The sequence below is a fragment of the Leopardus geoffroyi genome, chromosome E1 (genome assembly GCF_018350155.1).
Source record: "Leopardus geoffroyi isolate Oge1 chromosome E1, O.geoffroyi_Oge1_pat1.0, whole genome shotgun sequence".
Lineage (NCBI taxonomy): Eukaryota > Metazoa > Chordata > Mammalia > Carnivora > Felidae > Leopardus > Leopardus geoffroyi.
The window spans coordinates 58,608,503-58,634,124 of record NC_059330.1 but is presented as its reverse complement, the minus strand read 5'-3'; the positions used below and the strand labels follow the sequence as shown (position 1 = coordinate 58,634,124).

The 25,622-nt window shown below is 58.6% G+C and overlaps 1 protein-coding gene across 3 annotated transcripts in view; it reads left to right on the top strand.

The window, feature by feature from the left end:
- RBFOX3 (RNA binding fox-1 homolog 3) overlaps positions 1 to 25,622 on the top strand; it is a 452,855-nt gene that overhangs the window by 113,515 nt on the left and 313,718 nt on the right. For all 3 annotated transcript variants that reach the window (XM_045489765.1, XM_045489764.1, XM_045489766.1), the window contains exon 2: positions 22,875 to 23,034. The gene's annotated coding sequence lies outside the window, so the exon portion shown is untranslated. The remainder of the gene's footprint in view (positions 1 to 22,874; positions 23,035 to 25,622) is intronic.

The window sequence follows — 25,622 nt, the reverse complement described above, 5'->3', positions numbered from 1 at the left end:
AGAGGTCCCAGCTGACTTCAGGCTTCATCTGGGGTCACTTCCTCTCTCGTGCCTTCCCTGCCCCGGCCTCCATCCCACGTGGGCAGACCCCGTGACTCCCACCGGCCTCCCTGGGCAGGTCTGGCCCCCGGAGCAGGTCCTTCCTCTGCAAGGCCGAGAGCCTCTCGGGCAGGAATTTGTCCCGAGGTTGTCCTCGTGTCCTAGCACCTGACACAGGACGGCTTAATACCTGAATGGGTAACGTGGCCCACTGTGCGTCACCCCTCGACACACACTTGTGCTATTTCATCTGCGAGGGTCCGGATGGGATGGGAACATCTGTGTGCCCGCAAATACCCCACTCGCCCAAGGGCCCCTCAGCCTTCCCCTTCCCCCTGCACCCCCAGCCCCAGGCCCCTCTGCTTCCTCTGCCGCCTGAACCCTCCTGGTGGGAGCCTTTGCCCGTAAGCAGGGTCGCGTGTTACCCGGGGAGGGGCGAGGGGAGGGGCAGCCACAGATCCACAAGGTTTGATGAGGAGGCTGAATCTTTGGGCTCCTTACACACGTGCCCTGTCTGGACTTGGCCTTCGTCTGCCTGTCCTCTCCTTGGGGAGCCGCTGCCCAGGAGCCCCCTCCGGCCTGGGAGAGGTAGAGCGAGGCCCGCCCCTCCCCTGGGGCTCCCGGCCTTCCCCGCCCCCCCCCCCCCCACTCCCCCGCGCCTGGCCAGCATGGTCACCGCCAAGAGGAAAAAGCTCAGTGACGGATGCCAGGGAAATGTCCCCACTCTCATCCCCTCCCATTAATCACAGGCTACCGGGGCGCCAGGCGCCTGTTTAAGACGCACCGCTGGTTGGAGGTGAGCGCGGGCACACCCAACCTCTGCTGTTAATCTGCTCCCGAGACAGGCTACCGGCCTGCTAATCACTTGCTGTAATTACAGCCCCAACTTTGCACGGGGAATGCTAATTGATACGTTGATGGAGGGGCTGTGCACGCACGGCGTCCTTCTCCCGTGGCCCCCAAATGCCAAGGTCACGGGATTTGGCAGGGCTGATGGTGCATAGAAACGAGCACGGAGGGTGGAGTGGCCGGCTGCCAGCAGCGGCCACGTGCCTTGCCCCTGCCACGTGCGCTGCATGCTTACCAGGCGGGGGCGGGGGTGGGTACAAGGTGGTCCACACTGGAGAGTGAGGGCGGGGCTGGGCAGGCTGGGGCTCCCGGCTTCAGAGCTGAGGTGTCCAGGTGGGGAGGCCCTCCTGGCTGCCTGTGCTATGGCCGTGGTCATCCTGCCTGTGGGACGGGCTTGGTGGCTTTTTTCCGTGCACCCCTGTCCAGCCAGGCAGTTCTGCTGCTCCTTGCACTGCTGGGAACTCAGCTGGCCGGTGGTAGAGCCGACCTCTGGTTGTCCCGAGCTGTGTGAGGCCACTCTGGCCACCACCTGGGGCCAGCAGGTAATTTTACGGATGCCCCTTCCATGGATTCCTGCCATTAGGTTTGTTTCTCTGCCATTGTAAAAGGAACATATGCTTGTTAGAAAATAATCTGTTTTCAGGCTTTTGTGCTCTTTAGTAGGACGGGAAGGGTTTTTGCTGATTGCCTACTGCAGTGCTCATTGTGACAGTGGGGGAAACTGAGGCTCAGAGAGGGACGGAGCGGCCAGCCCAGGGTCCCTGGGCCAGTGGGAACCCTTCTGGGACCTGGCTCCTGCTTCCTCCGGGACCCTCCCGCCTTGGCCTGGAGCTGCCCACCCTCTGGGCCGTAACCTTAGATTCTGGCTCGGGTGGTCCTGCGGGGCCTGGAGCGATGACCCGGGTGGTGGTGGGGTGTGGACGAGCCCCATCAGGCCTCTTGGTGGTGAGGCGCCTGTCTTGGCCAGGACGCTCCTTAGCGTAAAGGAAGCTGGTGGGTAGTTGGGGCGGGGAGCCAGGCTTGCAGTGCATAGGAACATCTTCTTAATTTTTTTTTTTTTTTAACGTTTATTTATTTTTGAGACAGAGAGAGACAGAGCATGAACAGGGGAGGGTCAGAAAGAGGGAGACACAGAATCTGAAACAGGCTCCAGGCTCCAAACTGTCAGCACAGAGCCCGACGCGGGGCTCGAACTCACGGACCACGAGATCGTGACCTGAGCCAAAGTTGGCCGCTTAACCGACTGAGCCACCCAGGCGCCCCTGCATAGGAACATCTTCTTAATCTGCATGTGGCCCTTTAGGGTCCACAGGGGCCTGGGGCCCGGTTGAGGGCATAGGAAGGACTAGGGGGGCCCTCTCTGTCCCCAGGTCATCACTGCAGGTCTTGTGTGTGTCCTGCGTGAAACTAGAGGGGCCGAGCCCTGTCCTCCCCTACACTGCCGGTTGGACGTCCTCTGACCCTCTTCTGTGTCCCGGCTTCTGCAGGACCCTTTGCCCCTCGCCCCAGAGGCGACCCCTGCAGCTTTGTGGCACCGTGGTTGAGCAGCCATCGGCGCCTGGCCTGGTAGGCCTCACCCGAGAATCAGCCAGACGCTTTTACAACCACCGCCTGCTTCCCGGGACTCTGCGTAGGTTGGTCTGGGGAGGGTCTGGGCGCAAGCGCCCCAGGTGTTTGGGTGTGCGGGCAGGGCAGTGCCCGGATGTGGGCTGAGGCCCGGTGATCTGAGGCCGCTGCGGAAGGTTTAAAGCTGTGGTGCCGAGGGAGGGGGAGGGGGACACTGCCCAGAGACCCTGCCGCGGCGGGTCCCCTCGCTGCTCTGCCCCCGCTGTGCCGCTGCAGGCCTCACGGAGGGCTGGCTGGGCAGGGTGGGGGTGCCCGCCTCCACCCAGCGCGGTCATTAAAACCCCAGTCAGCTTCGGCAGAGCCAGAGCAGTGCTGTGAGGCCCGCGGATCAGAACGCAGAACGCTGCAGCGGGGTTACTGCGGAGAGGGGCAGGGAACAGACGGGGAAGGAGGGAGCTGAGGAGAATAACAAAAAGGGAGCCGGTGGAGGGCTAGAAGGGCACAGCAGCCCCTCCCAACAGAGGCAGAGGAGCCCCTCCCGACAGAGGCAGGGGAGCCCCCTCCCCCCTCCCCCCTCCCAACAGAGGTAGAGCAGCCCCTCCCAACAGAGGCAGGGGAGCCCCCTCTTCCTCCCACCCAGAGGCAGGGGAGCCCCCTCCCAACAGAGGCAGGGGAGCCCCTCCCAACAGAGGCAGGGGAGCCCCCTCCCAACAGAGGCAGGGGAGCCCCCTCCCAACAGAGGCAAGGGAGCCCCCTCCCAACAGAGGCAGGGGAGCCCCCTTCCTCTCCCAACAGAGGCACAGCAGCCCCCTCTCTCCTCCCACCCAGAGGTAGGGGAGCCCCCTCCCATCCCAAAGAACAGAGGGAAGGCAGGCACAGGAGGTCTGGGGCCAGTACTGGGTGGCTCAGGATGCCCCTGAGCCCCTAAAGTGGCCCCAAGTCAGAAACTTCTAGCAAGGAATGTTCCCCACCTGCCCCAGCCAAGTGATCACCCCACCGAGGGTCCCTTTCACCCTGGAATTTGCTCCTGGGATGGACTGCACACCCCAGTGGTGGCTCCAGTACTGCCCCCCCCCATACCCCCTGCCCCGTGGAGCCCTGATGTGGCAGGTCAGAACCCCATCGTGGTGGCCCCAAGGAATGGCCAAAGGTCAAGGTCCACCAGCATCAGGAGTGTGGAGCCCAGGCCACTGAGGCCGGTGCTGTGGGGAGGGGACCCCGAGATGGGCAGGGGCCACTGCCTCTTCCCCATGTGAGAGTCCAGGCAGCGTGGGCATGTCAGAGTTCTGACACGTGTCTGTCTCCCCAGCTCTTGTTCTTTGGGGGACATCTTGAGAAAGGGGGTCTGTTTGCAGTAGGAGAGAAAGGGGCTGGCTGGCTTGAAACAAGAAATGAGGCCCTGGAAGCAACAACTTGTGACTTGAAACAAGAAGGGACAAGAAGCGGGTAGGGCAGAGCGGTCACCTCCAGAGCCCACGGCTGCTCCCTGGTCATTCACCTCCCGCGGCTCTGCCTGGGCTCCACCCTGGCCTCCACCGCTGCCAGCCTCCTCTGCGCTGTCCTGCCCCAGTGCCCAGCAGAGAGCAAACACCCAGGGATGCTAGCATCCCCTGGGTGGGGGGGCTTCTCAGGCAGCTGCTTGATAGCCAGCGACAGCCCAGAATGCCAGTCAGGCTCAGCCTTCACTGTAGGCCTCCTGTGATGATGTGGCCAGTGGAAAAGTCGAGAGACATCAGCCCTTGTATGTCCCAGGCCCTGGGGAAAGGGTTACCCGCCTCCCTGGGCAGCATCAGAAATGGTCATCATGCTTTTCTGCCCTCCCCTCCTCGTCCATTTCTCCTCTGTGACCTGATGCTTTCGTTCTGCCAAGATTCGCTGAGCTGGCAGATGGGATCCCCGCCCCTGCACCCAGCTGCCCAACCTGTAACAGACAGGACAGAGCGAGGGGCAGGGTCCGGCTCAGTGCCCCTGTCCTCAGCATGGCCTTTCTCTTACTGGCTGGGGCTCAGGTCTTTGATTCCTGGCTGAGATGCTCTGTGGGCGCTGCTGGGACGTGAGGCTGAGTGGCCCCCAGCTTGGGAAGTTTGACAGCACTTGGAACCCCAGGAGGGGCCGGGACGTGGAGGTCACCTGAGCCAGCTTCCTGCCCAGCGGGCACCTGCTTCCCAGCTCCCCGTGACAGATGGCCACGCAGCGGCTCCTAGAACGTTCCCGGGATTCATGATTGAGTGGCCCCGGGAGCCAAGCGACAACTGAGAGGGCCGTGCCTTTTCCACATCTTCAGAAGGGTCCTACAGTCCAGCCGGGCAGGACTCTGGCACCTTGGGTCCCTCCCAGGGCTCTCCACCCTCCTCCTGCCACCCCCTCCGGGTCCCCCTCTGCTCTCATGTGGAGGCGCCTGAGAATTCCTTTAGCCGCACAGGGCCTGCGGGAGCTTAGTGTGTGTTTTCTCGTTCTTTCTTCTGCAGCCTGGGAATGTTAGCAAGTCTGCCATATGCATTCATGAGTGTGGTGGGGATGAGAGTGGGGGACGGGGGGGGGGGGCGGCTGGCGTGGAGTCGGTCCGCTGCCCCCTGTGGGCCGTTGTGACCTGGCGGTGGGGGTTGGGCTGGTGTGCACTGAAACATTAAGGGCAAGGGGACCCGTGGGCCTGGGCGGTGCCTTCTGCAGACCCTCGTGGCCGTGGCGACGAGCATGCTAATGGCGGGTGCTAACAAAGCACCCTGGGTGGTGCCCGGGTGTAACCCCCTCCCCCGCCCCCGGCTGCCCCTCCTGGACAGCTTCGGGACCGCTCTCTCTGTGTAGAAATGCACTTCTCCGCCTGCCCTGCTCTCAGATGCCCGAGCTGGGGGTGCCTCAGCTCGCCGGGCGTTGGCCCATACTGGGCACGTCGGCACCTCCCCAAGAACCGTCTCCTTGTGGCAAACGGCCAGCTTTGTCACTGGGGAAGGAATGCACCAAATGCAACTAATGGGGTCGAATCTAACCCCACCCCCACACGCGTGTGCACGCTGACATATGGTTTGGGCGTGGTTGGCTGAATAGCGGGCGCCCGAGAGGCAGCCAGGCCCTAATCCCCCAGCGCCTGCGGGTGTGACCTCACGTGGCAGAGACACCCCATGCCGATGTGAAGGGAAGGATCTGGAGGTGGGGGGAGTGTCCTCGGTTACTCAGGTGGGCCTGAAATACAGTCACGAGTGTCCTTATGAGAGGAGGCAAGGGAAGCTGTGATCCACACAGGAGCGTAGAGGCCGTGTGATGGCGGGGGCCACTCTGTGGCCCCGTGAACCCCGCAGCGCCGCCGAGCCACCAGAACGGGGAGGAAGCAGGCTGTGGACTCTTCCCTGGAGCCTCTGGGGGGAGCAGGGCCCCACCACACCTTGATTTCAGGCCCCGTGATGCTGCCTTCCGACCTCTGGCCTCCTCTGCTAGAGAATAGACTTGGGTTGTCCCGAACCACCCGGCGTGGGTTCGTCTGTGGCAGTCGCTCGTCCGGTGTCCTAACAAGCCACACCACCCCGAAGGCAAGCGAGTTACAGCAGACGTGGGAGTCCTCTCTGGTGGCCGCTCTCTTGACTGTGAACGAGTCAGTCACGGATGGTTTCCTCTTGTTCCCCCTCTGCAGGTTTTGAAATGGGGACATGCCATGCTATCAAAGCTTTAGTGACCTGGCAGTGACACATGCAGGCAGCCCCTGATGGGGTAGCTGCAGGTGAGGTCCAGGCCGGGGAGCCCCTCCCACTACCCTGCGGGCCCCAGTCCTGGGAGCTCTGTCACGGGACGGCACTCAGGAGCTCCAGGTGAGGGGCCTGGCCGGCCACACACGCCTCCACTCCTCTTTCCTCGACTGGAGCCACGAAGGCGGGTACGCAGTGAGGGGTCGGGAGAGCAAAGGGAGCTGCTGGTGCTACCTCTGGGTGAAGGGTTTTGCGTCCCTGTCATGCCCCAGGAGGCCCCTGCTGAGCCCCCGCTGGATCCCCTAAGGCCAGCACCTTCTTTCCGAGAGCTCCCATTCTAGCGGCTGGCTATGACTGAGTTTGTGCGAGCCAGGCAGGGGACATCCTGCTGGTTGGCTCCCAGGAGAGGGCGTCCCTCCCTGCTCCCTCTCCCCCGATTTTCCTGGTGGGTCACCGCAAACATAGCAGGACCCCCATCTTCGCGGCCGCGGGCCTGCAGGCGTGGACTGGCACCGTCTAACGTGGCCTCCGTGACCACGCCAGGCTGCTGGGGCTGGAAGTGTGGAGGGTTTGGGCTGAGATGTGCCGCACGGGATCCTGAAGACTGAGTGTAGGACAGAGAAGGTAAAACCTCTCCACGATCGCTTTTGTATGGGTTATGTATTGAGACGATCGTATATTGAATGTAGTGTGTTGGATTTAAAAATCATAAAAGTCACTTTTGCTTGTTCCTTTTAATTTTTTCTTTTTAAGAGTTTCAGGCGCTACTGACTGAGCTAGCCAGGCAGTTTAATTTTTTCTTTTTAAATATGGCTATCGGGGGCTCCTGGGTGGCTCAGTCGGTTCAGCGTCTGACTTTGGCTCCGGTCATGATCTCGCGGTTCTTGAGTTCGAGCCCCGTGTTGGGCTCTGTGCTGCCCGCTCAGAGCCTGGAGCCTGCTTCAGATTCCGTGTCTCCCTCTCTCTCTGGCCCTCCCCTGCTCGCACTCTGTCTCTGTCTCTCGAAAATAAATAAACGTTAAAAAATTTTTTTTAAACATTACTTTCTTATTGGGGTCATGGGTAAATCACTATGATGTCACCTTGCATTTTTGTAATGGTTGTATGTTATCGTGGTAAGATACACGTAACATAAAATTTACTCCCTTAACTGTGTTTAAGTGCGTGGCTCAGGGGCACTAAGTGCGTTCACACCATGTGCAAACGGTCTGTATCCATTTCTGGAACTTTTTCATCTTCCCAGAGCAAAGCTCTGTCCCAATTAAACAACAGCTCCCTGCTCCCCTCCCCCCAGCCCCTGGCGCCCACCATCCTACTTTCTGTCTGGCATTTGATGACTCTAGGTGCCCCATAAAAGTGGAATCGCACAGTGCCTGTCCTTCGTGTCTGGCTCATTCTGCGGAGCGTAACGTCCTCAGGGTTCATCCGTGCTGTCAGAATATCGTTTAACGTCGTCAGAGCCCCTTCGTGTAGCTGATCTCACACTGTTCTCTCACATCCTGTAGATAGACTTATTCGTCCCATTTTGCTGATGAAGGCACTGAGGCTCATCATCCAGGCTCACTGGGACAGGCTTAGGGGTCACATGGCCTGACAGTGGGGCCATGACTCTGGTTCTCCGACCTCTTCCACGCTCTGTCCACTTCGCCCTGGCCGGGTGACACTGGCCTGTCCACAGCTTTGCCATCGCGACCCACTCCGCTATTTTAATAATGACTGTCACACAAGTGGAAGATAAAATCAGTTGTGGAAGAAAACCGTCTCGTTTTAAGTATCTCCCCCTGCCTCCCGCTCCCCCTCCCTCGAGATGAGGCAGAGAGGTTTCTAAGAATAACTACAAGTGATGGGACAGGTCAGTTTATAAATACTGCATAACCTGAGATGATGGGTCCAATTTGAAGCCTGTTGACAGTGAGGCTTTGAAGGATGGGTTCCAGGCGGGGTGTGTGCGTGCACACGGAATACAAATCAATAATTTATAAGGAGAAGGGCATGTTATGCAAATTCAGGGTGTGGGCGTCGTGTCTGCAACAGTTAAATGCTGGGATGTCACCGGGGGGAGGGGGCTGAGCTGCGGGGAGTCTGCGGCCCCTCAGCTCTTAAGTCCTCTTGGCTCTCGACCTGAGGCCGGCACGGGAGGGGACTCGGCAATGAGACTAGTCTGTCCCCCGTGGGTCTGGTTTCCGGGAGCTGTTGGACATCTCTGTTCTTTGGAAGCTGTGAAGGTTCCACAGGCAGGAAGGAGGGCTGGAGCACCTCAGATGCCCTTCTGAGGTGTGGCCAGAGGCTCCTGGTATGAGTGGGAGGAAGAGCCCAGGACCCTTCGCCAGCCAGGGCAGCTGTGGCAGCAGCCTGAGCCCCACCCACTTAACTGGTCTGCAGGGCACCTCTTGCCGGCCGGTGCATGTTGCTTAACCAGCCTCATTACTCTTGTGCATTTAGCCGCTCGGAGGAAGATAATACCCTTCGGGTTTGACCCAATTTTAGTTTTTGTTGTCATAACCATGGAAAATTGACCTCTGAGCCCCTCGGCAGCAGGACTGAATGGGTAGTGATTTACGGCAAGTGTGTGTGTGGGGTCCCTGATGTGCTGGCGGCGGGGAGCGGGGAGAGGGGGGCGGCTCTGCCAGCCCTGATCTCCACTTAGCAGCACTTTCCGTGACAAATTCTCATCCTTCCCACCGTCTGAGAGCCCACGCCCTGGAGATTCTGAAAACCACGTTACTTTGATTTAAAACGTAGGTGGATAGACGGGTGTACAGAGAGGCAGATCCCTAGCACTGGTGTCCGCATTGCCAGGATGTGGACAGGACAGCTGCCCTTCCCTCCGTGGGAATGACGGTCATCCTCCTCCAGGGCTGTGAGCTGTGATGTCACTTCCTGTTTCTGATGGGGAAGCAGGGGCTGCAGGCAGGGAATTCACGTGGATTGCCTGCAGAAGTCTCTCCTTTTCTGACTCATAGGGGAAACATAACTAGAAGTCACATGATGCCTTTTGGTACAGAGAAAGGAGAAGGGGGATAGGAAATTGAAGCAGGAAGGGGTGTATCAGTTTGCTCTTGCTGCATAACAAGCCACTCCCAAACCAGTTGCTTCAAACACCAACCATTTCCCTTTATTTTTCGTAAGCCCGTGGGTCCATTGGAATCAGCAGAAGGACTTCGTGGTTCTGCTCTAGACTGGGTTGAATGGGGCAGCCCTGCTCCCTGTGCCCTTCACCCCGCCCTGGGACCAGGAGCCCAACCATGGCAATGGCAGAGGCACAAGAGAATGAGTAAAAACATGCAAGTCTTCTTCTGGGCTAAGCTTCGAAATGGCTCACCATTTCTTCAGCCTCATCCTTTGGCCAAATAAGTCACATGACTGAGCCCAGATTAATGGAGGGTGAAAAAGAGGCTTTGTCTCTGTAGTAGGAAAAAATTGCAGTCATGTGGCAAAGGGCATGAAGCCAGGGAGGACTAGAGTCTCACTGATGCACACCACCACGGTTGGTGAGGAGAGCTGCCTGAATCTGCTGACAGACGTGATGGAAGCCGTTGTATATTTAGTGTTTACCATGGACCAAGTCACTCAACTAAGTGTTCTGTGTACATGGTCCTATTTGTTTTTTATAGTAACCTGATAAGAAAGTTGTTGTTACCCACTTAATAGGTGGGAAAGGTTAAGTAACTTGCTCAGGGACAGTGACAGGGCAGCCAGGATTTCCATCCAGGTTTATGTGACTTCCAAGCCCAGGCTCAAAGACACTCCACCCCTCAGTCTTTATAGTGCCACCCGCCCCTGCTCCTGTTCTGGGCCTTCTCCTCCCCTTACTGGGTTTATTTTGTGGATGGGTGGATGGATGGATGGATGATGAGTGAGTAGGTGGGTGGATGGGTGGATGGATGGATGGATGGATGATGACTGGGTAGGTGGATGGGTGGGTGGTTGAATGGGTGATGGGTGGGTGGATGGATGGGTGATGAGTGGGTAGGAGGGTGGGTGGATGGATGGATGGATGAATGGGTAGGTGGGTGGTTGAATGGGTGATGGGTGGGTGGGTGGATGAGTGGATGAACAGGTTGGCGGGTGAATGGATCAATAGACAGAAGAGAAACAGACAAATGGATGGATGGCAGATGGACAGATGGATGGGTAGACAAATGAAGTCGATGTCTCCAGTGACCGCAGCTTCTTTCTGATGTGTACTTCTCGTTTCGCCATGCCATTCTTCTTCCGGGGAGGTCTTCCTTCCTCGTGGAGCTCTACGTGAGCCAAAACTCATCTGCTGGGTAGTAAGAATGCCACCCAAAGGACCTCAGAAGGAAAAAATCTGGTCCCAGGAAGGCAGATTTCATGGCCAGGGTCACTCAGGGAGAGCAGACTGGAGACCACAGCAGGGTCCAAATCAGCCTAGGCTTGTGTAGAAAGGCCAGACCTTGGTCTGTGTTCCTCACTCAGAAGACAGGGCAGGAGGTGGGCAGAAGAGCCCCTTGCGAGTTAGGAGTGAGGAAGCTGGCTGTGAGGGCCCTTGCTTCCCCGTCCCGCTGGTCTCCCTCTGCTCTCGTCTGTCCCTCAGCATCAACAGTGAGTCCAGCCGTGAGCCTCCTGAGCCCTCCTGCACATTGACTTCACCGTCTGCTGCTTCCAGGGAGGCCTGTCCAAGGCCGGGGCCCACTTGCTGCCAGAGCGAGAGTCGGGGGGCCTCTGCGGTTCTGGAGCAGCCGGTCTTGCCCTGGGGGGATCTTGGGCAGATTCTGCTGTCGCTGATGTGTTCCGGAGGGGAGGGGCAATAGCTGCGGGCACGCCCCACCCGTGGTGTTCGCTGCCGCCGACCCCCTGCGTGGTGTGTCCCTTCCTCCCTGATCCTAACCAGCAGAGGCCCGACGTAGATCCTAGTCCCTGCCCCACGCGTGCAAGGCAGCCAGTCGGGCGTCTGGGATGAAGACGCTTCCTGTCTTGTTGGGTTTCCTCCCTTTCTGTTCTTCCTGCAAGAGAGCTGACCGAGGCTTTGGGTGGCACGCTGGCGGCTGTCGCCTTCCTCCCACTGCTGGTGGAAACCCCCTGGGGCAGGTGTCTCAGGCTGAGCGTGGGACACATGCAGTATCATTACACTGATTATTGCCTCTTCCCAGACGTATTGATCGGGCTTCTGTCTCTGACTCTGGCCAACCGAAAGGCTCTGCAGCCCATCAGAGCCTTAGGGACTGAGAGAGTGGCTTTGACTCAAGATGTATTATCAGCCCAGGAGGTGATTTCTTGTTTTTTTAATTGAAAAATTGAGAGTAGTTTACATATTGTGAAACGTGTGGCTCTTCGTACAGTCCAAGCCGTTTTGACAAGCGTGTGCACCCAAATAACCCTCACCTACATGGAGATGTGGAACATTCCCCCATCTCCAGAAGGTTCCTTGATCTGGTAGGGGGTGCGAAAGTACCTGAGTGGGATGATGCTGTACAGGTAGGTGAATGAAGGCTTGGGCTCCAGCCTAACCAGGACTCTCGTGATGGCCTCGACCAATGCACACCCATGAGAACCCAGCTCCTTTGAGCTAACAGACTGGTGGAGAGAGGGCAGCAAAGGGACAACCAGCCAGGAGAGAGGGCCAGGGCAGAAAAAGGGCCCGCGAGGTCATTGGCGCATTCCTCTGCCTCCACGCAGATCACACTCAGGTCTCCCAGGAAGAGGCCCCATCTCACATGGCAGGCACTGTTCTCGAGAGTACCCAGACCCACACAGGGCAGATAGACGCCGAGCGTTCCCGCGACAGTGTTGCTGAGCACCTGAGGCCGTGGGTGGGAAGCTCAGAGGTGGACGTCGCTGTGCCTCAGGTTGCCGAGGAAAAGGGACGTGTGGCACCTTGTCCTGGGCAGGGGTTTAATGCCACGTCCTGCCAAGAAATCCTTCTGTGCACTGTTTCTGCCCCACATCCCTCTTGCTGAGTCCTGTTTGTGTTCGCCTCCTGTGCTCAGGGCAGGTGGGGACAGCCGAAGACCAGTGCCCACACCAGCACCAGGACAGGGTTCTCCTGGTGGCTAGAATTTTCCCAGAGCAGGGCCCTTGGGGAATTCTCTCGGGATGGTTGTGCCATGCAAATGTTGTCACAGCAGTTGACTCCGTGTATATATAAATGTTTATTTTTGAGAGAGAAAGAGAGAGAGACAGAATGAGCGGAGGAGGGGCAGAGAGAGACAGAATGTGAAGCAGAGTCCAAACTCTGAGCTGTCAGCACAGAGCCCGACGTGGGGCTCGAACCCACAGACCACAAGGTCACGACCTGAGCTGAAGTTGGATGCTTAACCGACTGAGCCACCCAGGCGCCCCTGCAGAATATATTTTTCAAGCACGTTACTGGTTCAAGTTCTTCTCCCGTGCTCAGGCTGGAGCTGTGAGCGCTGTGCCCAGGGAGGGAGGTGCGGCCTTGGAAGGGAACATTTGAAAAACTTGCCTGACCGACTGCATCTGTGTGTGTGTGGCCGGATGGAGGTCCGGGGCCAGTTCTGGGACCCCAGGCCCCAAAGAGACCTCTGTTTCTGCAACACAGAGCCAAGGAACGCGTCTCCACGCAGGCGCCCTGGCTGTCTTGACCCAGAGGCACCAAGGCCCACCTTGAACCCCTCCCACCACCAGCCCCGCAGGTGTCCTGAAGGGACAGCCCTGCCGGCCCCCAGGCCCCGTGTTCTCAGGGAGGGCATCCAGGAGTTTCTACCCTGCCCTCTCCATTTCTCTCCACTGCCTAAAAGTTAGAATCCTATTAAGGTCGCGATTCCCTACATTTGTGACGTAAAGTCAGTCTTGGGGAAAACTTGGGCTGTTCAGCATCAAAATCCTATTACCGAATGCCATGTTTCCCGTGCGAAGATACCTGGCGGCTGGGAGATAAGTGCGAACGAGCTTCTGAGTGCAGCCGCTGCGCTATCTGCCCGGCCCAGGCTGCTGGGGAGCCTGCCCCTCCCCCACCCTGTGCCCCACCCCCTCTTCTCTGCACTTCTCCCCCCCCCCCCCCCCCGCCCCGCCACCACCTTCTAGGTAGCTTCCTAAGGCCTCACGGTGCCAGCAGAGAGAACCAACTAGAAAGTCCCTGTCCTTGACCCCCACCTTGACCACGGTGACTTCCTTTCCCTGGTGCTACCCAGGAGGGTGTCTGTGAGCCGGGTGCCTGGCCTGCAAAGGTGCCACAGAGGCGGAAGCAAGGGGATGCGAGGTGCTGAGGAGGGGCTGAGACCCTGTCCTGGGCACGGGGCTGTGCCAAGGTTACCAGGGAAGCACATGTGGGGGTTCACTTTGGGGGACGTGCTCTACCGCAAAGCTCTGTGGACAGACAGCCAGGGCTGACGGAGGAGGCTTATGCGGCCCGCTCTAGGTTCTTTCCCTGCGCCCTCCTGTCTGGCTGGTGAAAATCACGACCTCCAGCTCTGTGACCCCTGGTGGGTTCCAGACCCTGCCCTCTGGCTGTCTTTGTGAGAATCCGCCTGCCCCCCCCCCCCCCCCGCCCGCCGGCAGGGCAGGACTGACTCCTCAGTTGGCCTTGTGACGCCTTCAGGCTGGGGCCACCTTTTCTCTTGCCACCTGCCCTCAGCTGGCCAGGCAGTTGGTCTGAGCCCCCTCCTTCAAACTGCCACTCTGCTGCTCCTTCTTCTCGAAGCTGGTCACACCCCAGCCCGCTCCCACCCTTCCTGTGACCACAGCGCTCTGTGCGGCCCTGCACAGCGTCCAGTGAAGTGTATTGTCATTAGTGTTTAAATCATGGCAGTGTGCACCCACGCTCCTGCCCAGGCCCGAGTGCTTGGCAGGTGAGGAGCAAAAGGGGGCCTGTCACCGCCTGTCTGGCGGGAGTGGTCCCCTCATGCGGGAGCCCGGGGTCTCTTGGGTAGGGGCACAAGGTAGGGGGACATCAGTCTCCAGGCCTCACCCCTGGGACAGCCCCATCCGGCTGCCTGCTTCCCCACTAGACTCTCAACCCGAGGGCCCGTATGAGATGCACCCTTGGTCTCCCCCAGCCCAGCACAGGGCATGGCACAGCCTCCCCGCGTTTGTTGACAAGGGTGGGAAGAGCCCGTCTGGGTTACCCTCAGGGTCTTTGCTCTTTCCTCCCCTCTCCCAGCTTTGCTTCCCTTCCCAGCCAAGGCTGTGGGCCGTGGAGGGGGCCGTGGGAAGGGATGGTGTGTCCACCGGGTAACCTGGGCCACTAGGTGAGACTCAGGGTTTTGGTGTTTCCATTCATTTATCCATTCACTTTTCATTCATCCAGCAAATATTTGAGGACCTTGTATGGCGGGCGCTGGGTCTACGGCGGTGAACAGAACAGGTATCCGGCCCTCAAAGGCCATGATTGAGTAAAGGAGCAAATTAAAATGTAATTACAGTTTACAGCAAGTACCACAAGGGAAGAGTGACGTCGGGTGGGGGCGATGTCCAGTCGGGTGGTCGGGTCAGGCCTCTCGCTGGGGATGTGATCTCCACTTGAGGCTGAGAGGAGCTGGGGGGGGGAGGCGGGGTCCTATAAGGAAGTAGCGAGCGAGAAGGGCTCCCTTGGGGGACAGGGGACCACTGGGGCCCTTAGAAATCTGGTCCCTGCTGGACACTTTTGAAACTCTGGATACCTTCTCTTCCTGGGGTTTCTGTGGTGTTTCGCAGCCTGTCTCCCTTCTCTGTGGGGCCCCTTATTCCTCTGCACAGGCCTCCCCTACCCCAGCCCTGCCTCCCAGCGTGTCCCTCATCACCTGTCCTGTCCTCTGCGCCCGGCCTGTCCTCTCACTGGGTGTTGCTGTTTGTGCCCTGGGGTTTGGCCACCGTCTGCATCGATATTTGTTGTAACCCCTGCGTCAGGTGTCTGTTGATCTAATGGTGATACCAAACCTTAGTGGCTTCAAACAGCAGTCACCTCTTAGCCCACAGTTTTGGGGGGCTCAGGAGCCTGGGAGTCTCAGCAGCTGAGGTCTTTAGCTCAGGGTCTTTCACGGGGTTCTGGTCAGCATGCTGGCTGTCAGAGGGAGGCCCCAGTTCCTGCCCTGCGGATGGATCTCTCCATGTGGCCACTCAAGGGTCCCCACGACGTGCCGGTCAGCTTCCACCAGCATGAGAGCAGACGATGTCATTTATGACATGATCTCAGAACTGGGGGGCCGTCACTTCTGCTGCCGTGTCCAGCCCCCGGCACAAGGTAGGAGGGGACTGCGCCAGAGGACAGGAGGTGAGGATCGTAGGGGCCATCCTGGAGACGGGTGCCCCAATCCCCAAAGCAGGTGGACTGTCTCCTAAGCCCTACATCCTGGCACCCACCTGCCAACCCCCCCCCCCCACCAGATGTCCCAGGGACCCTTCAAACACAACACATCCAAATCTGAACCCAACCCCACAAGCCTTGGGAAATCATATTATGTAATTGTTAATATATGCTGAGCTGTCAAGAATAACTCGGGGTCTGCACGTAACCATGTAACAAACTCTGTCATCAGCCCAGCTGAAGCCCCCCGAGTCTTTCCCGTCACCCTCGCTGGTCTCCATCCACCTTATGTGAGTCTCCGTTTCTCATTTGCTCACCAGCGGTAGGCTCCAGATTGAGACTCCTGCCTTGGTGTTTACGCCTTCTACCCCGTCCACACAGGCACCAGAGAGAGCTTCTTAAGACACAAATCTGCATAGTTTCCTGCTTAAAATTCTTCAAGTGGCCGTTGAAAGTCCTTGGCTTGGTGTTCAAGGTGCTTCATGATCTGGATTCTGACTTACACGGCTGGTCTCATCTTCTCGTTCGTCCAGTCCCGGACCCGGAAAACCTCTCCCTGCCCCTCTTGCGTGGCTCCCTACCCGCTAGCTCGCCAGATCCGCCCCTCAGTGTTTAACACTCCCTCTGGGGTGGGCCACCTCCTCCGGGAAGCAAGAACACCCACTCGGGATGAGCGAGGTGCCTCTCTCTAAGGTTTCCACATACCCTTTGCCTCCGTCACTGACGCTTTATCTGTGATGTGTTTACTGAGCACCTATTTTGTGCCAGGCCCTGTTACAGCTGCACCCAGGAGATCTGCCCTGTGGAGCTTGAGGTCTCTGCACGAGCCCTTATCCCACCTCTGCTGGGATTTCTTGTCACGCCGCCCTCTGCATTGCCACCCCCTTGGGGATGGGCCCGTGAGGTGTTCTCATCTGTGTCCCCAGCTTCTATCACAGGAGGGACTCAGTGGATTTTCAGCGCTGGAATGGTGCTTTGGGGGAAGGGCCAGACCGCAGGAACCGGCCGCCTTAAAGTTCCCTGGATGTCTGAAGCAGGTGTCTCTGGCTCGATCATTGATTCCTAGACATAGGCACCCAGGCTGATTTGGTGAGGGAGGCAGGGAAAATGCACAGGAGCGCCTAAGAACACTTCGGACCGTGCCCTGGGCCGCTTCTTGTCATCAACAATTTTTGCACAACCCAGCCGTGCAGCTGGGCTGGAGTTCTGTCGCATTTTGGGGACACTTCTGGTCTGGGGCCTGGCCTCATGTCAGGGGTTCTGGGCCCCCAGTGTCAGCCCTGCTGTCACTAGGGTCACACAGCCCCCAGCCTTTCCTGCTTTCCCCGACCTTGGGGAAAATTGCTTCCCGAATTACACCCCTCCATTTCGCAAGCTTTAAACACAGAGCCGGAGGACACATGAATCACATAAGGGCCTCCTCATTCCCGTTGGAGATGTTGAATAATGTAACATTTCAACAATACCTACAGGTGCACTGTTATTATTAAAACACACTGGTGTTAAAAAGAAGAAGAAGGAGAAGTGTAGCTACAGTAAAATCGTCACAGATGCCAGAATAATAAAACCCAGATGATGATGATGATGATTATTGTTATTTTTGGCCGGAGACAGGATTTCCCAAGCCATGAGGGGAGTCAGGCACGAAGCTGCTTTCTGGCTTGAAAATGGAAGGAGGAGCCTCATTGCTTCCGAATATTCTGTATCCCCTATAATCTTTACTAGGGGAACAAAGTGCCATGTGGTGCTCTCCCCGCTAAAGACACAGCAAACTCTGCTTTCTTAACGGGAGTCTTGTGTTAAGCTCGGAGCTTGGTTGTTGGCTTGTGTCTGGGAGAAGCGGAGACCGAGGGGGGTCGGGGAGGTGAGAGATTGCACAGGCACGTGCCAGCACCCGTGATCGGTGCCAGGGAGGGACCGGGGACAGAAGCCGGGAGAAGGGGGCACGCGCGCTTGGCGAGGGGTAATGGCTTCGGAGAGAAGTGAGGGCAGGACGTAGTGCCTGGCCTGCCGGCTGCAGTGCCCAGGACGTGGCGAGGGCTCCGTGTCCTACCGAACGGCGTGGTTGGTGGGACAGGTGGCTCTGCTGGGTCTGGCTGTTTTGGTGTTTGTTTTGTTTTGTTTTGTTTTGTTTTGTTTTAAACGAACACCAAATCCTTTGTCGTTACTTTGAACTTGCCACGTTTTATCAAAGTACAGCTGATGTGTAACTTTGCATGAGTTTAAGGTGTGCAGCTTGGTGATTGGTTGTACGTACAGATTGCGACGCGGTCGCCACACCCATCCCCTCACACATTCACACGCCTGTTTTCTCGTGATGGAGAGTTTTGAGATCTCCTCTCTCGGCGACCTTCACGAACATGACACCGCGTTGTGGAGCAGGGTTGCAGCGCTGTGTGGGATTCACGTGGTGGTGGGAAGCGGGGACCTGTTGGCCAGCCCCGCCCCTGCCTCTGGGAACCACCAAGCCACCAACCTGTTTGCTGTTTCTCTGGCAAATCCTCTCGGTTCCTCCCGATTTCCTTTACTTCCCGCCAGGCGGAACCGGTCGACCAAAAGGTTCTTCCCGGCAATGAAATGAGCCAGCAAAGGTGTGGTTTGGGGAGAAAGGCCCCGTTCTGAGGCGGGCAAGCTGAGTCCCCTGGGATTTGCAGCTGCCCTTTCCTGAGTCTCTCTGGGACGGGGAATAAGAATGTAGGTGCGTGTCTGGGGCGATTGGTATCTTTATTACAGCAGATAAAACAGCGCGTGCGGGCTCGGACGTAGGAGGCTGTTCACACGAGTCCACGGAGGAAAGGATCGGGGACGTTCAGCTGGTCCCCCGTCACACAGCTTGTACGTGGTGGGGCTGGAGGAGAACCTGCTGCCCGCCCCAGGGCCCTAGAGCCTCCCGGGGAAGTTGCGGGCTGTGTGCGAGAGCCGGGTGGTCTGTGCCTTGTCCCCAAGCAGGTGAGAAATGGCTCTGAGTTCACGTCCTGAACTTGCAGGGTCTCGTCTGCCCAGACGTGGCCCGTGTGCCAGCAGCAGGCCCAGGGAGGGGACGTCAAATGAGGGGCAGTGACACGCCTGTGTTCCTCATCTTGAATCCCATACGTAAAGCCACTTCCCCAGATGATCCTGATGGGAAAGGGCTGTTGCCGTCCCCAGCCTGCCTGTAGGTCCCCAAGTGCAGGTGAGTCTCTCTCTTTGGAGATGGGGGAAACAAGCCAGAATGGATGCTTTCCTGCTGGGCCCCTCTCCGCATGGGAAGCGGTAAGTGTGAGGGGTCTCTCGTGGGCTCAGCTGTTCACACGCAGAGACAGAAGGCATTGCCACTCACCCCCACCTCTGGGTATCAGAGACCATCCTGCTGACTCACCCGAAGGGATGATGGTTACTTCCGCTTGTCGGTTTGGGAATTTTATAGAAAAGGTTCGCCCGTTGCACACGGTTCACACAGATGTGGCTCCTCCTTCCTTTCGTTGTTCGTTTCACAAGCACCTGCTCAGTGTCAGCACCGTGCCGGGTAGGCACGGTGGTGAGAAAGACCAACCAACGTCTGTCCTCATGGGACCACGTTTAGTCTAGACCATGATGGTGATGATGGTGATGATGTTGGTGAGTGAGGATGATGGTGGTGATGATGATTTGGCCAGGTTCTCCCTCTCCCTTCGGCCCCTCCCCCCCTTGCCTCCCCATCCCTTCTGGACCGACACAGTCCAGCCCTGTAGTGTGCAGAGGACAGGGCCCTCGGAGAGGAATGGAAGGGCCGACTGCCCAGTACTCATAGGACTGGCGTCTGCAGGGTGGCCAGAGGACCTTATCGTCCACAGTCTCTTCCAGCAGGAACCCCTGCGGGGGCCACTGCCTATTTGCGTGTTGGCTTATTTTTGCAGAAGATACTTTTCAGAAGTGCCAGTGTTTATTTTTCCATCTTCTCTCCCTAACGGCAAGAATCCCAATAGGAGGCCATTTGGGGCCAGGGCACCAAAGGCAGCCCCAGCCTCCTGCCCCCTTGGGAGCAGAGCTGGGAGCCTGGCAGGACGCCCAGGAGACTTTAATTGGCGGCAGAGGTGGGGGGAGGGGTGGGAATGGTTTGGACAGACCTTCCCTGAGACTGAGCCTTCCCAGCCAGCTCCCTGCCCTTGCCCTTGCCCTTGGTAGGACCACGCCTGGTATTTTCCAGCTCCAGGCCCTTCTCCGGTGTCATATCCTTCTGGGGCCCCCACCACCTGTGTCCAGCCTTCCGGGGAAACTTAAGCCTCTGTCCACCCCCAAAGTAATTTTGAGGGCTTCCCCAACTAAAGCAAGGGGATTGAATCCTGAAGAAGCCGGTCGAGAGGATGGGGAAGAGTCCTGACCCTGGGGTTCTGGACTGTCGGGGGCCTCAGAGTCCCCCACCCCCTCCAGCAGGAGGCACAAGGACATTGACGTTGATGGTCAGCAGTTGGAGGCTCCCTGCCTGCCTCTGGCCCCCAGGCTACACTCTGGCAGAGGTTAGAGCCGCGGGTACCTGGCACCGTGTTTGGCATGCGGTGGGGCACAGTGAATGTGGTTCCGAGGAGGAGGAAGACGCAGCTCTCTCCCCTGCTGGGTTTGGGACAAGAGGCTGTGGCCTTGACCCTGGGCTTCAGCTGGACAGGCCAGAGCCGCCATGCGCTGTGAGCCCCACGGACCTTCTCAGCTCCCTTCCTTCTCCCTTTTCCCAGAGCCAGCCTTGGGGCCTTGGGGGACCTCATGGCAACTTAATGCCTGGCCTTTTGTCTCTTACCTTCATCTGTTCTGTGAAGAAGGAGGTGGGGCCAGTCCCTCTCCCTGGCAGCTGGGGAGCTGGGGCACCGCACTGGGGTGGGTCCTGTGTCCCTGAAAATCCGGGGGCTGGGGCCCCAGCGTCTGCACCGTGGGCAATGGATGGTGTCTCATTCTGCGGAGTGGGGAGAACATGCAGTGGCAATCAGGGACAAGCTGTTAAACGGTGGCCCATTTAAGAAAACAAAGTGGGGCGCCTGGGCGGCTCAGCTGGTTGAGCGTCCGGCTTCGGCTCAGGTCATGATCTCGCGGTTTGTGGGTTCGAACCCTGTATCGGGTTCTGTGCTGACGGCTCAGCCTGGAGCCTGCTTTGGATTCTGTGTCTCCCTCTCTCTCTGCCCCTCCCCTGCTCACACACTCTCTCTCTCAAAAATAAACATTAAAAAAAAAAAAAAAAGGAAAAAGGAAACAAAGGGCAACTGTACCAATGGTGAGTCCAAGGACTGGCCGAGGTAGGGCTGCTCACTGGGCTATTCGTCCCTACCCCTGTCCAGTCTCCGTGAGCCCACAGCCCATGCTCCCCCGTCTTAGCAAGCACACAGCCCAGCAACATGAAGTAACCTCTCCTCTCTGGGCCTGCGGGGCTCCCGAGGTGGGTGTGCAGAGTCGGGGTACGGGGTGCACAGCTTAGCATGCGAGTGGGGGATGGGGGGTGAGGCATCACCCTGGAGAAGGTGGCCCGGATTTCAGGAATTGTACGTAGCAATCAGTGTGGGGCCAGAGGGGTTTGGGGTCTCTCTGGATTCCTGTACTGCTCCTCTCCCCTTCCCGTCTTTGCTCCCTGTCCCTTGTCACCTTTCCACCTTTCCGTCTTGGGTTTACCTGCCAGGGGCACTGTCCACATCTCCACCTTGCTCCTGTTCCAGTGGGTCTGGTGCAGAATGAACTCCAGCCCTCGCCTTTTGTGCCCGCTGCTGAGAATCAAGCATTTGGTTCTAAGACAAGCCTGCCTACCTACCTTCTCCGCCCCACCAGCTTGGGTCACCACCTGGAACCTCCTGTACCTGGGGCCCTCTGCGTCCACCTGGCTCCTCTCTTACCTGGGCCCTGCCCCCAGCCGTCTCTGTCACTGCATTTAGCACTGACCTAGAACAACAGATCACACACTTGCTTTTCCCACTGAAGAGTGGCCTCACAGAGCTCGGGGCTGTTTTCCGTTCCCTCCGATGCCCAGCTCCCGGTGCCGTGCGTGGCATGGGCGGTCACTGCAAAGCCACGTGGTGCCTGGGCATCACTCTGGGAGCTTGGCCCTGCCGTTGGGGATGTGGGTGGTTCTCCTTTTAAGTGACTGGATTTTAGGAAAAGAAACAAACTGGTAGTCTTTCCTTTTTTAAAGCTCCGTTGTGGGGTTTCTGGGGACATGCCAGTGGGAGTTTCTCCACTGAGGCGGGCTGGGGGGAGCCCCTCCTGGCCAGCCTGACTCAGGACTCTGCCCCAGAGCCGGTCCCTCGGGGCTGGCCAGAGAGGATGTCCCCAGCGGTGTTTCTGTCTTGCCTGCCGATGGCACGCACACAGGGTTGGAGTGAATTAAGCCAAGAAAGGACTTTCGAGGCCCAGGTGCCCCCCATCCGAAACAGCAGCCACCAGCCCCCTTGTGTTTCCTGGGAATTTGGGCTCCAGGGAGACAGTGGTCACTCTTGTACAGAAGCCTGAACGTGTGTGTGGAGGAGAATAAGGGGTGGGGGTTCGTTCGTTCGTTCATTCATCCATCCATCCGTCCATCCATCCATCCATCCATCCATCCCCGTGACAAATACCGAGTGAGCTCCGACCGGGTGCCAGGCACATCCCAGGCACTGGGGTCCCAAGTGCTCGCCCTCGGGGTGCTTGCATTTCAGGGTGGTGCATCTGTGGGGTGGCAGCTGTGAAGTCCTGGGGGAAAATCAGGGGGCGAAGGAGGAGGGAATGCCAAGGGGATGGCCGTCAGTTTTGATAGGGTGTGCTGCTTGGGGCTGGCCACCTTACCACACATCCCCAGGCCGGGAGGGGCGATCCACGCAGTTACACAGTTGTGTAGGTGCACAGGCGTGGTGCAGGGGGAGGCGCTCTGGTGCGCGGGGCAGCCAGGAGGCCTGGGACTGCAGGAGGTGCAGGTGCTTCGAGGGTCCCGTGGGCAGAGCAGGCTTCACCTGGAAGCTGTGCACCCATGGCCCCAGCGAGACCCTGCAGCGTTATTTTCGGCTTTGTCACCTGAGACAGCCCTCCCCCCGCCCCCGCCGCCGAATCGTAAGCGTCAGGGTCCCCAAACCTGGCGTCGCCTGGCTTGTAGGTCACTGTAGCAGCTCTGGGTGTTTCCTCCCAATGACAAAGGACACGGTTGGAGAGTGGCACCACCTTTCAAAAAGAGAGGGACAAGGGAGTTTCAGGAATGATAGCAGCGATGGGCCCTGGACTTTGCAGTGGGCGAGGCAGGAAGTGATGGGACGGGCCAGACCGGACGGGGTGGGGTCAGCACTGGGGGGCGAGGCGGGGAGGGGGGCCAGATATCATTTAGGGGGCATCGCAGCGGGAGGGCTGATGGAGCGCAGGGGTAGCCCAGCTGCCCTTTGGCGATAGGGTCCCAACGCTTTGTCTTCAGACAGGTTCGCCTCGCGTTCCCCTGGGGTGTGACCTCAGGCAGCCACCCGTTGCCTCGGTTGCCGCGTGGCACCCCCTCTTCTCTTGTTTGCTAACACCCCGGCTCCTTTGATGTCAAAAAGAAGATGTTTGCTTCAAAGGCATTTAGAGCTTTTCCTTTTCTTTTCCTTCAGGTTGAGAGTCTGTCTCTGAGAACCTGAAACTTTTCCTGCCGACACGCCGCCCGCCCGTATTTCCCAGCAGCCTTCCACCCCAGAACGTTCCAGAAAGAATCCCACAGGGAGGGGCTCACCTCCCTGCTGCAGCCGAACAGACCTCACCCACCACTAGCAGGTAAGGCGCCGCCGGCCACCACACCGATCCTTCAGGGAGGAGGTCGCGTTGGTGCTTGAGAAACATCTTATTGACCCGAGGGGATTGCAGGCTGGGGACTTTTCTCCTTGCTCCGTCTTTCGTGGCCTCAGGGTCGGGATGGCCTCAGGGTCGGGATGGGGAGCATTGGGGCAGATGCCCAGGAATGTGCTGGCTTGAGTTGGTAAGGAGTGCCTGCTGTCTGTGACCTGAAACGTGCCAGCCTGGCGGCAGAGTTACCATCCCAGGAAGGAAGGTGGGCGGGGCGCAGCGTCCACCGTCTGGGTTCAGCGCAGACTCCGTGGAGGCCGAGGTCGGGTCTGACCTTCCCCTGCCCAGATTTCCCTGCAGCCCGGCCAGCGGCTCTGGTGTCCCCACCTGGCTCCCGAGGGGACCGGACGATTGCTCCATGACACTTCAGCTGTACCAGGAGCTCACCCCACGACCCCAGGGTTAGCGGGTTAGCGAAAGACCGCCCCGCAGGCTCCGGGCCTGTCCCACCTCAGACGCCAGCCACAAGTCTTGGGGGCCACTTGCACTTCTGATGGACCGGCTACAAATTCCCGTGACCCTCCGTGTTGATAATCTGCCAGACTGACTCTCAGAACTTAAGAGCCACACTCGCGGCTGCGTTTCCGGAATAAGGGACACACGTAGATGGGACCAAGTCTGCCCTCACCCTGCAGGGTCAGGACAGCTCACCCTCCCGGCACATCCACATGCTCTCCCCTCACAAAGCTGCCTGAGCTGGGAGTGTCCAGAGTTTTACCGGAGTCCTGTTATGTCATTGGCCCCAAGACTGGACGCTGTCCCCTGTCCCTCTCTCCCCTGAGCGGGGAAGTGAAAGCTCCAGCTCTCCAATCAGGGTCCCTCTGCCTAAGGACTCAAGAGTCACCCAGTCAGCGTGAAGTCGGGTGTGGGCATAACAGAGGACGTTCCCATCCCTCGGGGGTTCCAAAGGTTTTAGAGGTTACCTCCCAGGAACCGGGGACAAAAACCGGGCACGTTATTACATCACCACGAAGGTCAGCGCAGCCCGGGCCCCACTAAGAAACTGCACAGAACTGGAGGGTGGGGCTCATCCAAGGCCGGGCAGGAGGGACTTGGGCCCTGCATGGCAGTCCGCCTCTGTGCTGAGCCTTTTCTGGGCGGGGCAAACGATGCCCATAGGGATTCTGGGCAAAGAGCCGAGGACACAGGCTGGTGTCTCCAGTACCCCTTTCGCGTGCACGCCATCAGGTTCTGCATAAGGTACAGGAGCCTTGCCAGGTCCGCTCTGCTGCCTTTCTCCCCACGATCCAAGTGGGCCCCCCTCTGTGCCTCGGGGTGTCTGGGGGCCCTCTTTTTGCCTAGGCTTGACCGCGTACCGACTGGTCCGTGTGCTGTCATTGAACCATACTCGCTGACTCTGTTGTGGAGGCTGCAGCTTGGTGGCGACCCAGCCAAGTCCTTGCCGTGTATCCTCCGCTGGGGACGAGTTGCACGTCTGACGTCAGGTAGCGATCAGAGGCAATCGAGGATGGTAGAGGCTGCTGTTCTCGCAGGGCAGTCCGGGCAGGCCCTGGAGGCTGATGGGGGTGAGGGAGGGAACCAGCCGAGCCCTGGGAAGAGCAGCTCAGACAGAGGGCCTGGCAAGTGCAAAGGCCCTGAGGCACGTTGCAGAAGTAGCAAGAAGGTTGGTCTGCCAGGGTCCAGGGGGGAGCGGGGTGGGAGGAGATAGGGCAGATGGTGTAGGGCCTACCTGCAGAAACTTTTAGGCCAGGGGTAAGGACTTGGGGTTTTGTCTTAAAGGTGGTAGGAACCGCTGTCCGACTTCAGCTCAGGTCATGATCTCGCAGTTCGTGAGTGGGAGCCCCGCATCGGGCTCTGTGCTGACAGCTCAGGGCCTGGAGCCTGCTTCAGAGTCTGTGTCTCCCTCTCTCTCTGCCCCTCCCCTGCTCCTGCTCTGTCTGCGTCTCTCTCTCTCTGTTTCAAAAGTGAGTAAACATTAAGAAATTTGAAAATAAAAGATGGTAGGAGCCAGTGAAGGCCTCTGAGCAAGGGGTTGAATCAGCAGACTCGAGTTGTGTGCAGATGACATTGCCTTCTGTGTGGGGAGTGGATGGGGAAGGAGGTCAGGGCAGAAGCAAGGCCACCATAAGGAGGTTCCTGCTTGTCCCAGGGACGGGGAGGGGGGCTGTGCCACGGACCCAGGATGTGAAGGGTGGGTCTGGGGATGTGTTTGAGATGAGAATTTTCAACAACCACCTTTCTACACGGAAATGATTCTGTCACATCACTGCTAGACCTTCGGGGACCCCTTAGAAAGCCTGCGAAGGGAAGTCATATACTGCAGCTGTGCTGGGCAGGGGAGCCAGGCCATGCGACCGTTCCAAAAGTCTCGATCCCATGGACCTTCGGAATCCTTCGGGACCGGGGGTCCCCTCAGTGCTACCGTAAAACCACCCATAGTGGACGCACAGCTTGGGGCTGACCTCAGTGCGGGCCAAGCCACCCTGGGGTCATGCACCGTCCCCTAAATCTCAGGATTCTGGGTCTAAGCAAGTGCCCGTGGTACTGCCCCGGGGAAA